Below are 13,240 nucleotides of genomic sequence, written 5' to 3'. Positions count from 1 at the left end.
AAGTCTGCTGGAATCTGACTCTCTGGTGGAGACATCTAAAGGTGGGTACTGTGTGGATCCACCTTGACAACAGGGCAAGTGAAGTAGGCTGTTGTGCAGCAAGCTGTCACTTGGCCTCCTGGATCTGTGGAGAACCAGACATGCACTGTTTTTAAGCAAACTTCTCTTACACAAGACACCCAAGAGTGACAAAGTACCCCGACAGAGAAAAATCTGTGTAGGATGAACTACCAGAAGGCAGAGCTTGGAGGGAACAACATAATCCACACATGGAGAGAGATTTTCCCATATTAGGGCATGAGGAGGAGTTTCTCAATGAGGAGGGGTCCCCGAGAGACCCACAAAAAAGCCACATTAGAGAAAGAGTCAACATATATGTGTCTGTTACACAGAAGGCCCAATACCTGAGTAAACATTGGAACCTGAAAAACACTGGAACTAAAATCTAAAATGTGTTAATAAATGTTTTATTACACTAAAAAGCATCAATCACTCTAGACAACATGAAAAATATGGCAAAGTTCATTGGAACCTAGTACTCCAACTATTTCTTGCTTTTGTCTTTCTTTTTCCTAGTTACCTTATTAAGGGTGTACCCATAAGCTATAAACATCAAATATTCTACAGATGATATGCAGGAAATTGTCTGTCAGTATATTTGTAAAGGTTCTGTCAAGACACAGGACTTAAGTCTGAAAGCTTTATCTCCCTCTTACAAATTTTGGTCCCTCTCTCAGTAGAGGATTTGCTTGCCAGCCTGCACATGAACTTCTCTCTGCCTGTTCCTGCTGTTTGACTCTTTAGTGTTTGGATCTAATACCTCTGTTCATTGCTCAGAAACAAGTCCTTACTTGGCCAATTTACCCTATCATAATAAAGCTGATGTTGGGAAAGATTATTATAGCCGATAGCCAAGAGCTGACTGCATCTTTATTTTAATTATTAGTGTGATTGTGGGCTGCAAATACTGAACAAAATAAACAGGTAACTAAATAGATGCTTTTTTTAAAAGCCCTCCATTTCCTCTGTATTTCTTAAATCGTTAATGGATTCTTTGATTTTCAACATGAAGAATATCCAAAGAGAGGAGAACACATGATGCTCCCTACCACTACACACTTTTAGAAACTAAATGTGTACCCCTGCATCATTTGGCTGAGTCACTGATGGAGGTGGGGGGATGGAGAGTGCAAATTGTGTGGCCACCACGAGCAGCAGCCATTACCAGCCAGTCACCATCTCTGCCAAAGCTCTGTTTCTTCTTTAAGACTCTTTTCTGAAATCTGAAACTCAATTGACATTTGCTAAAGTGTAAAGCTTTCACTAAGCATTGGCTCAATTTTAGTGTGAAATCTAACTCTCCAAATTATGTGTGGATCTAGGCTAGATTCCAGCTTCTTATATTCTATCTCTATCCATCCTCAAGAATCTTCCTCACTACCACCATCTCCTTATGGGGGAAACCCGTTGGCTTGACTTATTCCTTCTTGTCTAATGTATAAGAGCCAGGTGGCCTTCTTCCCAGACTTAATCTGTTTGCCAATTCTTTCTGTCATCTTTTGAAGAGGACAAAAATAGGGGAATCCTTTCTTCTTGCAACTTTGGAAATGGTTGGGTTATTTTTATAAGAAGGTCAGAGTGAAGATATCTGGGATCTCTAAATTTTCTGTCAGTCTTCTGATTGTCCCTGTAATTAGTTGGAATCAAGTGCTACAACAGCAGTGTATCTTTGATAAAATTTAAAAACTAACAATGTAACTAGTTTTTGAAGTTTCACTTATATTTAAAACGTTAAATTTAAAAAAGAGCTCCAACCAAGTATAAACTAAAAAATTTTTTAAACTGTTTTTATTCTCCTAACTTGTGTGATTTGTAATGAGTGAAGATTAGAAAAAATTTAAAAATTATTACTTTAAATTGTGCCTACCACCCAAGAACAGCATTAAAACAAAATAGACACAAAATGTCAGCATTAATTATGACACTGTGATTCTGATTGGTGACAATTTCAGGCAGGTATGTTAAACAAAACCAAAACAATTTTAATTTAAAAAATTATTTTTCCTTTTAAGTACAAATAAAATTTTATTTTATAGAAAAAGGGTAATGCTATGCAATTTTGAAACACAGCTGATATGTATTTGGCACTTAATAAAACTTAAACTTTGTAATAAAGGAATAATTATTTGAGCTTTGATGTTTTAAAAAAAAGTTTTTTTAATGGAAGAGTAAAATACTAACACAATGAGGTTCTCCTCCCAGAAATTTGCTGGGAGATTTGATTGCCATCAACAAATCAAAGATTCAGTCAAAATCCCTCTTTCTGCTTCCAAAGAAAACAATTGTCTAAAATGTTTCTATAATTCTCAAATTGAGCTAATTGCTTCTCTGCTTTGCTTCGCTTATCTAAATGGGTCTGAGTCACACTTCCTCTTTTTCATTTTCCAAACCCTTAAGGCTGACTGGTGTTTCAGGCAAGGAGAGGTCATGCCACGGTAACAAAAAAGTCCTTCCTCAGGTCACAGGTCAGGACTGGCACAGTTCTCCATGTGATAACTCAGAGATCTAGATGTCTTTCATCTTATAGCCATGTAATCCAGAACATGCAGGCTCTAAGGTCACCACAGCAGGAAGATACAAGGAAGAGGTGGCTTACGGGCTCTACATCCTGCAAGGGGTACACTCACACTTCATTGGCTAGAACCAACATAGGCAAGGAAGGCTGGGAAATGTGCATGGGCAGTACGTAGGCGCTAACCATTTCTGACACACACGTGAACTTCTGCAACTATACTTCCTCTTCTTACCTGAGATTTTCTAATGCTACAGTTTTGCTCACTATCAAAGAACAGTGTGTATGGGGGGATAGGGGGGTGGCTTTATTCCAATCTTAGCATCTCTTGCTCTTGGAGTACATTCAGTTTCCCAGTAACTTGGTAAGACAGTTTTTAGTAAATGTGTATTCTTTCAGGATAATTTGGGTGGGGCTGAAGACAGGGATGGGGTAAGTATCTTGTCAGTAGAAGCCTGGCTGCCTCTTTTTGCCATGGACAAAGAGAATGGCATGTGGGGTTCAGGCATAGAGGGGCTCTTTTAATTTATGTAAAGAGTTTGTCCCGTGAGTCTAGCTCTATGGCTGCTGGAAAGTTAAAAAAGAAAAAGTCCTGATGTATCCATTCAGGATGCACCACTGTAAGTCTACTGCATGTTATTACTTGCCAACATATATTTTTCATGTTTTAATAAATCACGAAACTGCCTCTGACTCACTTGGAAAATGTAGAAAATAGTTATCATGCTCTGTCAGAGGATGAATTCTCATCATCCAGCCTAGCGACCAGCTTAAGCAGAAATGAATATGAAATTGCCAATACAGTACTGGAGGAAATGTGTACTGGTCTATTAAAAATGTCTTCACATCATGCAAGCAGCACACACAACCACCAATGGATGATATTCAGCCTGAGCTAAAATAGATGTCAGTCCAAAATGGAGAGAATACAGAGAGAAAACAACAATAGCAACACAACAACAAAATGGCTACAGGGTGAGACCATAATATTCCCTAAGCAGGTTAGGCCAGGTGGTTTACCTATGCAGATAATCATCATTGGGGACTTGGTTCACATCTAAAAGATGAGCAAATTGATAAAGAATAAATCATAGTGAGGAAGGCCCTCCTGCTACATGTAAAAGAACCCATGTAATCCACTGGGCTGCAGGAATTGTATTAAGTAACAACCCTGAAAGATGTTTCAAAATACACTATGGCATCTAGCTAGTTAGTTTAGTTTGGTTAGCACTGGAATTCTTAATGGAATCCAAAAGGATAAAGTGATTAAACACACACATACACACACACACACACACACACACAAACAGGAAAGGTTATACATCTAAACTTAGTGGTTCTCAAGCAGGGGTGATTTTTCTCCCTTAGGGGACATATGGCAATCTCTGGACACATTTTGGTTGTCAAAACTGTATGGATGCTCCTGGAATGTAGTGAGTAGAGGCCAAGACATCTGCTAAACATCCCACAGCAAAGAATTATCCCATTCAAAATTTCAGTAGTGCTACTGTTGAAAAATCTCGATGTATACATTAATAATGGTTTCTCTGGGTAATAGAATTAATAGTTACAGTTGTTTCTTCTTTGTGCTTTTCTATATTCTGGATTATTTACAGAAGTAGATGTTTGTTTTGTATTGTTTTGTTTTAATCAGGGTGAAAGAAAATTCCATTTGGGAAAAAAAAAGAATAATTATTTTAACATATTTGAATTACTTTGAATGAATTTAAATCTAGAGACACTTTATTCAGAAAATCTTTGGAACATTAATTGTTATAGATAGATGATAGATAGATAGATAAATAAATAGACAGATTTCTATTATGTGACCTTCCAATTCCAATGAATTTGTATTGTCTCCACTCTTATAGCCATTCCCCAACTTTTCAGAATTGCATTCGTATAATTCTAAAACTGAATTTCCGGGCTTCCCTGGTGGTACAGTGATTGAGAATCCGCCTGCCAATGCAGGGGACACGGGTTCGAGCCCTGGTCCGAGAAGATCCCACATGCCGCGGTGCAACTAAGCCCATGTGCCACAACTGCTGAAGCCCGGGTGCCTAGAGCCGCTGCTCCGCAACAAGAGAAGCCACCACAATGAGAAGCCTGCGCACCGCAACAAAGAGTAACCCCTGCTCACCACAACTAGAGAAAAGCCCATGCGCAGCAACGAAGACCCAATGCAGCCAAAAATAAATAAATAAATTTATAAAAAATAAAAAAATAATAAAACTGAATCTCCTATTCATTATTCTTACAATAAGCGCACAATGTGGAAAGAATTCAAGTGTCAAATGGTGACTGGCTAGATCAGTAATTGGGAAAGACAATTCCTCATAATCTAACCATCTTGAACATTGTAGGGTATCTATCATCTCTGTCCCCCAGCCACTAAAATGCTAGTGGGGTCCCTTCCATTCAGTCATGTAACAATAAAAAATGCCCAAATACATTTCCGAATAAGCGAACCCAGCTGAGAACTGCTTGACTAGGTGGTTTCTGATGATTTCTTCCAATTTTATGAGTCTTTGATCTCCCACATACCAATAGAAAACCTCTCCTAATTCTTTCATTTCACTTAGACATGTTCCTCAAGTAGAGACATCAAGTTTCCCAGACTTCTCATGTTGAAGGAATGTCATTTAATAGATATACTTGGGTTTTGATAAATTAAACCAAAGTAAATTCAAAAGAAAAAACAAAAGGTGATAACATAACAGTCTAAGTGCAACCAGTGAACTAAATGTTTATTAATAAATGCTGATTTAGTATGATTGCTAAGAGAATTTTCATAAATTTGACATTTCTCTTTACTGTTACTATCTTGAATTTCTGCCTGATTGCCTCTAATTTTCAAGTTCTAAAGTAGTTGTTATAAATAGTCAAAATTTCCTAATCTCCATGAGATATTTTCATACAATTGGTCAGGTACATTATTGTCCAAAGAGTTACTTTCAGCAATACTGCTATAGGATATCATAACTAAATGTTTTCTTCTATCTGAGTAGAATACAGCATCTAAAACAAATTTCATATTTCAAAATTTTACTTTTTACAAAACATTAAGATAAATTTTTATTCCATGAGGAGGATATATTTTTTAGACAAATTGTAACTGCATAGATATTTAATGACCTTGAATTTATTTTATTAAGGTACAATAAAATCCTTTCCAAACTCATCTTTTTCACATGTCAGCTGACATGTAGGGGAAGCAGTGAAAGGCAAAAGGAAATTTGAGCACCTAAATTGAGGAACTAGATGTATACTGAGCTGAGATTAGGAGGGGACCAGCTTAAGCTACAGTTTCAAGCAAAAGGGAAAAAAAAGAAATTGAGAAATGCTTCTTAAAAGAATGGACTAGGAAGCAATGAAGTTGCTATTTAAGTCAATAGCAGTGGCACACTAGATTATTAGGAAGTTAATTTGATTTTAATTCAAAAAGACGTGTTAGGACTGAAGTCCACAGTTTTCATAGAGGCATATAATTTAAATTCTTTTAAAGTTATAACATACAGGACAGAAGCTATGAATAATTTAAGAAAAAATTACTTGTTTCTTGGAATTAGAAACACTTTTACTGAGGACTGTACAGTAGCCTTTCTTTTTTTTAACTTTTTATTATGGGAAATTTCAAATATATACAATAGTAGAGCATTTGTATGATGAACCCTCATGTATGTATTATCTAATTTCAACCATTATCATCACAAGGCCAATCTTGCTCTTAGACTACGTTTTAATTTTGGCTAATGCCTATCTTACTGGATAAATTTAGGAGCAGCTTCCCCAGAAATCCTGAACATAGCCAGGATAATGTCTGGATTTTCTGTAAAGAATAACTTCAGAAAGATTAAGACTCCAGATAAAGACATCAAATTTCACACACCCATCTACTTTTTATTTCTCAAAAAACTCCACCAAAACGACAGCAAGTAGATTTTTTTTTTTTTAGCATTATCCCACAGTAACTTGGGGCACGGGAACAATGACAACAGCAATAAGGTTTGGAAGCTGGAACAGGTGGAAGAGGAGTATACAACTGAATCCTAAATGGGATCTTGGCAAAGCTGAAAGCCAATCCCACTTACATCTCTGAGTCTCTGAAGAGTTTTAGGAAAGGAAATCTCCAAATCCCAGAATGCCAACAGCCATCCTTCATCTCCACACAGGTGAATGGAGGATCATTCTCTGCAGAATCTGACCAACCTAAGGTAAAAACCCTAAAGATGGAGATGTCAGTGTCTTCACAACTAAACTGTTCAGCCACATCATCTTACAGCAAAGCACATAGATGGTTAACTTCCCTCATAATTTCAGAGTTTCCAATCAGAGTTTTTCAACCCCCACTTTTGAATATGAAACAACTGAGTAGTACCAGGCATCTGAGAAAAAACATCCAACATGAGAAACAGAGATCAAAATAATCAAACAGGAAAAACAGTTTGGAGTAAAAATGGATACAGAGTAGAGAGAATGCTTTAAAAAAAAAAAAAAAAAGATCATCAATATCCTCAGAGAGTGAAAAGAAGGATTCAAAACCATGAAACAAAAATAGACTATTGTTTTTTTAATAAGCATTTTTAGAGCAAAAAGAGAGTTACTGGAAATGAAAATAACATATGATAATAGAGATGCAAAACTCAGATAACACTGAATAATACATAGGCCATAAATGGAAGCAAAAAACTTAAAAATAAAAAAATAAATGTGAAATAATAGGAGAAAAAAGATAAGAAAATGAGAGGATTAGTCTAGGCGATCCAAACTCCAAATGACAGAAAAAAAAGAACAGAGAACACTGAGGGAAAAATCATCCGGGGAAATAATAAAAGAAAATTTCTCAGAACTGATTGAGAAGCCCAACAAGTGCCAGCAAAAATGTCAAAAATAAAGCCATCCCACAGAACATCGCCATGAAATTTCCAAACACCAAGGACAAAGACAAGATCTTAAAAGTTTCTGGGAGAGGGGGAAGAAAGAGTTTATACACAAAGAAACAGGAATCAGAGTAGCCTTGGATTCTACACAGCAGTATTCCAGTAACTCACAGATTACTATACAGGGCAGCTCTGGATAAAATTCCCTAGTCTTGATAATATAAACACTGAAATCTGCTCCAACCAGAACTACAATATAGCTATTCTGAGAGGATGAGAGTTAAGTAAGATGAGAGAGAGAGAGCTATGGATATAAGGGAAGACAGAGTTAAACCTTCCTTTTCCATAGCAGGCAGTCAGTAGATAATGCCAAAAAAAACAAAAAATCAAAAAGTAACAATATAAGCATGTTAGTTAGAAACAGGAGGTTAATACCACACACACACACACACACACACACACACACTCCAGATAGATAGATAGACAGATAGATATTTAAAAAGATGTGAAAGTGATTTCTCTGAGGAGGGGAAAATGGATGAGGGAAGGAAGAGGAAGACTAATGTTTTTTCATATCAAATCTTACTTATTGTGAGGTGGATGGACCTAGAGTCTATCATGCAGAGTGAAGTAAGTCAGAGAGAGAAAAACAAATACCGTATGCTGACACATATATATGAAATCTAAAAAAAAAAAGGTTCTGAAGAACCTAGGGGCAGGACAGGAATAAAGATGCACATGTAGAGAATGGACTTGAGGACAGCGGGAGGGGGAAGGGTAAGAAGTGAGAGAGTGGCATGGACATATATACACTACCAAATGTAAAATAGATAGCTAGTGGGAAGCAGCTGCATGGCACAGGGAGATCAGCCCGGTGCTCTGTGACCACCTAGAGGGATAGGATAGGGAGGGTGGGAGGGAGACGCAAGAGGGAGGAGATATGGGGATATATGTATATGTATAGCTGATTCACTTTGTTATAAAGCAGAAACTAACACACCATTATAAAGCAATTATACCCCAATAAAGATGTTAAAAAAAAAGAATGCAAAAATAAATAAATAAATAAATAATCTTACTTATTGAATTAATTTATTTGATTATTTGATTCTTAAAATTATTTGTTTACATTTGAGGCATCTATAATTTTGATTAAAATTTTTAAACTGCAACATTAACTTAAAAAAATAAAGCCTTGTCCAATGTTTTTGTGTTACTCTAAGTTGATATTTGTGTAAATTTCATTTGCATATACTCCTCATATAATCAAAACACCCCATTTTCTAACACTTCCAAGTAGCCAGCATTTCTCTGTGTGTATGAGAAAGCTGCCACAAGACTAATTTGAGAACAAGCTTTGACAAAAGTTATGAAAGTGAAACAGAAAACAACTGACCCACATAGTGTTCATTATGTCTACTGAGCACACAGATATTTAATTAGCTAAATGTGTTGACAAAGCAAGACCTTCCTGATGGCTCAACAGTTTTGCATCAGAAGATCCTACAAAACACTGAGATAGTTAAATTGTTGGATTGCTTACAGTCAGGTTCTTATATCTATGTATGCTCTGTCTCAGGAGCAGCTAAAGAGCAATATAGAGCTTTAAAAACCACTAACAGGCATTCATGAGATGATAATTTTCAGCCATTAGAGACTTAACAGGAAAGGATAGCAGTGACCTGGCCACAACCCTACTCTGGGTTATGTGATGAATGAGAAGCAGATATCTGAACGCTTTGTGGTTAAATCATGTCAAATCATTTATTTCCTCTACCTAATTTTTAAATTACCAACGTATTACTAGTAGATCTAACCATCTCCATGTACACCAAGACTCACACCCTCATTCTCCCCTGCCACCATCACCACCACCACCATAAAATACTAAAAATATAGACATTTGGAGATGAGTAAACTGTGATATAAGTCATATGGAAAATAATGTATTGAAAAGCATGGCTGCTTCTACTTGGATCCCCCATTTTGGAATATGTCTGAGGTGACGTGAGAACAGTGTGTTTTTTAAAATAGATTAATGTTTTAATATTTATTGAGTGCACATACTAAATCATAAATATGCACAGAGAAACTTCCTTCTACATACTTCAAAAGAAATGCAAAGATGTCTAGATGAGTTAAAAAGCAGGGCACAGAAGTAACAATAGAGAGCTTCCCTGGTGGCACAGTGGTTAAGAATCCATCTGCCAATGCAGGGGACACGGGTTCAAGCCCTGATCTGGGGAGATTCCACATGCTGTGGAGCAACTAAGCCCGTGCACCACAACTACTGAGACCGTGTGCTACAACTACTGAAGCCTGTGCGCCTAGAGCCCGTGCTCTGCAACAAGAGAAGCCACCACAATGAGAAAGTACCACAACTAGAGAAAGTCTGCACGCAGCAACAAAGACCCAATGCAGCTGAAAACAAATTAATTAAATAAATATATGTTTTAAGTTATTTTTTAAAAAGTAACAATAGAATACTTTATTATTTCTTTCACCAGACATTCCAATCATTAATGTTATACTGGAAAACATTAATCATCCTAAACTGGATCTTTATGTTAATATTTAAGTTAATACAATCAAAATCACTTCAAATAGTTTATAATTTATGTAGTTCTCTTATGACTGGTTTAATCTCCTTTAATTTTTTAGACTATTGCAAGCTCTGAGCAATCAACAGTAAAAGAAAAGAAATGAAATAAATTTGTTTCAGAGTGCATCCCTTTTAATTCTATCATGGCTTGTTTTTCAAAAGGTAGTAAGCTATGTTCATCTAGTTAAGCCTCATTAGTTTACCATTTATCTGTGTGATAAAAGTCAGGTCTGTTAATGTATATTTCTAATTTCCTCATCATTTAAAAATTGTAACAGTCAGGGTTACAACTGGGGTAACCAAATTATCTGACACTGGATGGGGAGAGTTCTAGGTCTTTTTATTTCTTTAGGTTCAAGTAAACCAGGAATAGTCAAAGAACCCATACAGGCTCCGAAGAGTTACACTTCCACTTGACAAATGCTCACAAGCTAGTCTTTTCTATAATTTATTTTGTAGCTCTGTCCAGATGTAGTAAGGGGAATACAGTTGATCAATAAAATATCTTTATTGATTACTTATATAGATTATATCTATCCTCACCTGTTTTCCATTGTTCTTCTAAGATTTCTGACAGATGTTCAGCAATATCGTTTTCAAGTGTCATGTTTCCTGAAATAAAATTTGTCTGGATCAAGATACTTAGTGTAGACTGCTGAAGACCTCAGACACTACATAGAGGACACTTCAGAGGGGCAATGAAGCTAAATCATTATGCACAAACTCTTGTCAACCATTAGTTGAAGGCTTTTCACAAAGAGATTAACTCTCAATTTGTCTTGCCTGCCCCTCATAGTCTGAGAAGTCTTCACCTCTTCAAAGAATTTGGGTTTCAATTTCCTTTCACTAATATTTGTTCTACTCTTTTTATTCAAGGTAAAGATAGTTTTTCTCAACATAGAAGATAGAAGCAATATTGGTTCTGTTTCTTCAGCATTGGAACATACATTTCTCCTATTTTTGTTTTTCTTCCTTTGGTTCCAAAGACAGTCATTTAGGCTGTCTACAACAATTTTCATACACCTTAGTTTATTCTCTATTTTATAGTTATTTGGTTTATTCATATTCATCCTTACCTGCTGCTCCTCAGGTCTTATTTTGCCAGGTTATTTCTAAATCTGACTCAATCTGAGAACACCCATCTTAGGTGGGTTTCCACTAGAAGACCTTGAGCAAGGTTATGAGTGAAAGGTCTTCTTAGGAAGCACCCATAGGAGATGGACTAGATGAGACAGGGAAAGGAAGTAATTCAATGCAAGGCATGTTACAAAGTAGGATGCCACTGTGGACAACAGAGGATTAGTTCGCTGAGAAACTTGGGAAACTTCATAGAGTCCACCTCAGAGGACCAAGAAAGCTCACTTAATATGCACACTCTTGTCAACAATTAGTGAAGGCTTCTACCAAAGAAATTAATTCTAAAAATTGTCTGGGCTGCCTACTGCAGGCCAAGAACTCTCCACCTTCCTCAAAAAAAGTCTTAGGCAAAGAGTTGCAGGTATTTTCAGTAGGAAGCTCTTGGGTCAGGTCTGCAAGCATGGGAACTGTATGTGTTTGGTAGATATGGCAAGGATACTGACAGCATCTGCTTCTACACACCAAGATGACTAATACCTCTCTTTATAAAACAACCATTTTTATTTTAATGAGATCATTCTCTATATCACTGTTAGAATGTGTTTTTGAAACTCCAAATCCTATTAAGCCATCCTCTATTATACCCTCAGATCACAGAAGCCCACTATATTTCCTTCCATTTTTGAAAGCCATATCTTTAGTGTTGATGGTAAGCACCTGAGTGAGTCAATTACTCCTTTCTCTCATTACTCAAGCATGATGATGCCACCACTTCATAGCTTCAGCTAGTGGACAAGGGTCTCAGTATCCTCATACTTAAGTAATATTAATATTTATTTGAATTAAGCTAACAGTAAATTTATTTATTAGGTTGCAAAGATCAAGAGGTTAATATAAGTAAAATATTTACCATTGTTCTTATAAAATAGTAAAGACCCTAGTGTTAGTTATTATATTATTATTACTATTATTACTGTTATTAATTGCTGATTTCTCTAAACACTTCTTTAACTTCCACTTTTTCCTTCTTAATCAAAGTTACCCTGAAAAGTAGCCCCCTTCATCTTTAAAACATTCTAGGACAGGGTTTCTCAACTTCAGCACTATTAATATTTGGAGTTGAATTAATTTTTGAAGTGGGGAATTGTCCTATACATTACAAGGTATTCAGCAATATCCTTGGCCTCTACTTACTATATTCCAGTAGCACTCTTACCCCAAGCTATGGCAACTAAAAATGTCTTTGGACATAGTCAAATATCCACTGGGGTTGGGGATAAAATTGTTAGGAGAAAAATAGTACGTGACGTATAAAAAATAGTCAATAAATATTTGTTGAAAGAAAGAAAAAATGAAAAGAAGAAAAAAGAGTGAAGGAGGAAAGAGGGGAGAGGGGGGAAGAGGAGAGGGAAAGCAGGAGTCAAGGAGGAAATAGAGAAAAAGAGAGGGATGTCCTGCAACAAATGGGAAGAATTTATCCTAAGTAATGACTTTCACTGAATGAAAATATCAGTAGATGATCTGACAGCTAAAGTTCCCCAATGCTGCTACCATATATTGCCTCTATGCCAGTTTTATAATCGGATTCAGGGATATAAAACCCATGTTCTTGACCTGTGCATGCAGTCTTCTGTTACGTATATCATTTTCCCCTTTTACTCTGTATACAAATGTTCTCCAATTTGCCTCAACCTTCAGGTTCATGAGTTTTTATGACAGGTGAATGTTGTCTTAACAAATGACAATACTTGATCTCTTCTGCTGAGAGCTCTATTATTTTTGAACATTCTATACCTGGCCATATCCAACATGGTAGCCACTAGCCAGTAGACTTATTATGAAAAAGATAACATAAAAAGCTGATTAATAATTTTTATTTGATTACCTGTTGAAATGATAGTCTTTTGAATATATTAAGTTAAATAAAATATATTGCTAATATTAACTCACTTGTGTCTTTTTACTTTTTTTTTTTTTTTTTTTTTTTTTTTTTTTTTTTTTTTTTTTTTTTTTTTTTTTTTTTTTTTGCAGTACGCGGGCCTCTCACTGTTGTGGCCTCTCCCATTGCAGAGCACAGGCTCCGGACGTGCAGGCTCAGCGGCCATGGCT

The sequence above is a fragment of the Lipotes vexillifer genome, unplaced genomic scaffold (assembly GCF_000442215.2).
Source record: "Lipotes vexillifer unplaced genomic scaffold, Lipotes_vexillifer_v1.1 scaffold393, whole genome shotgun sequence".
Lineage (NCBI taxonomy): Eukaryota > Metazoa > Chordata > Mammalia > Artiodactyla > Lipotidae > Lipotes > Lipotes vexillifer.
This window is presented reverse-complemented; position numbering follows the sequence as displayed.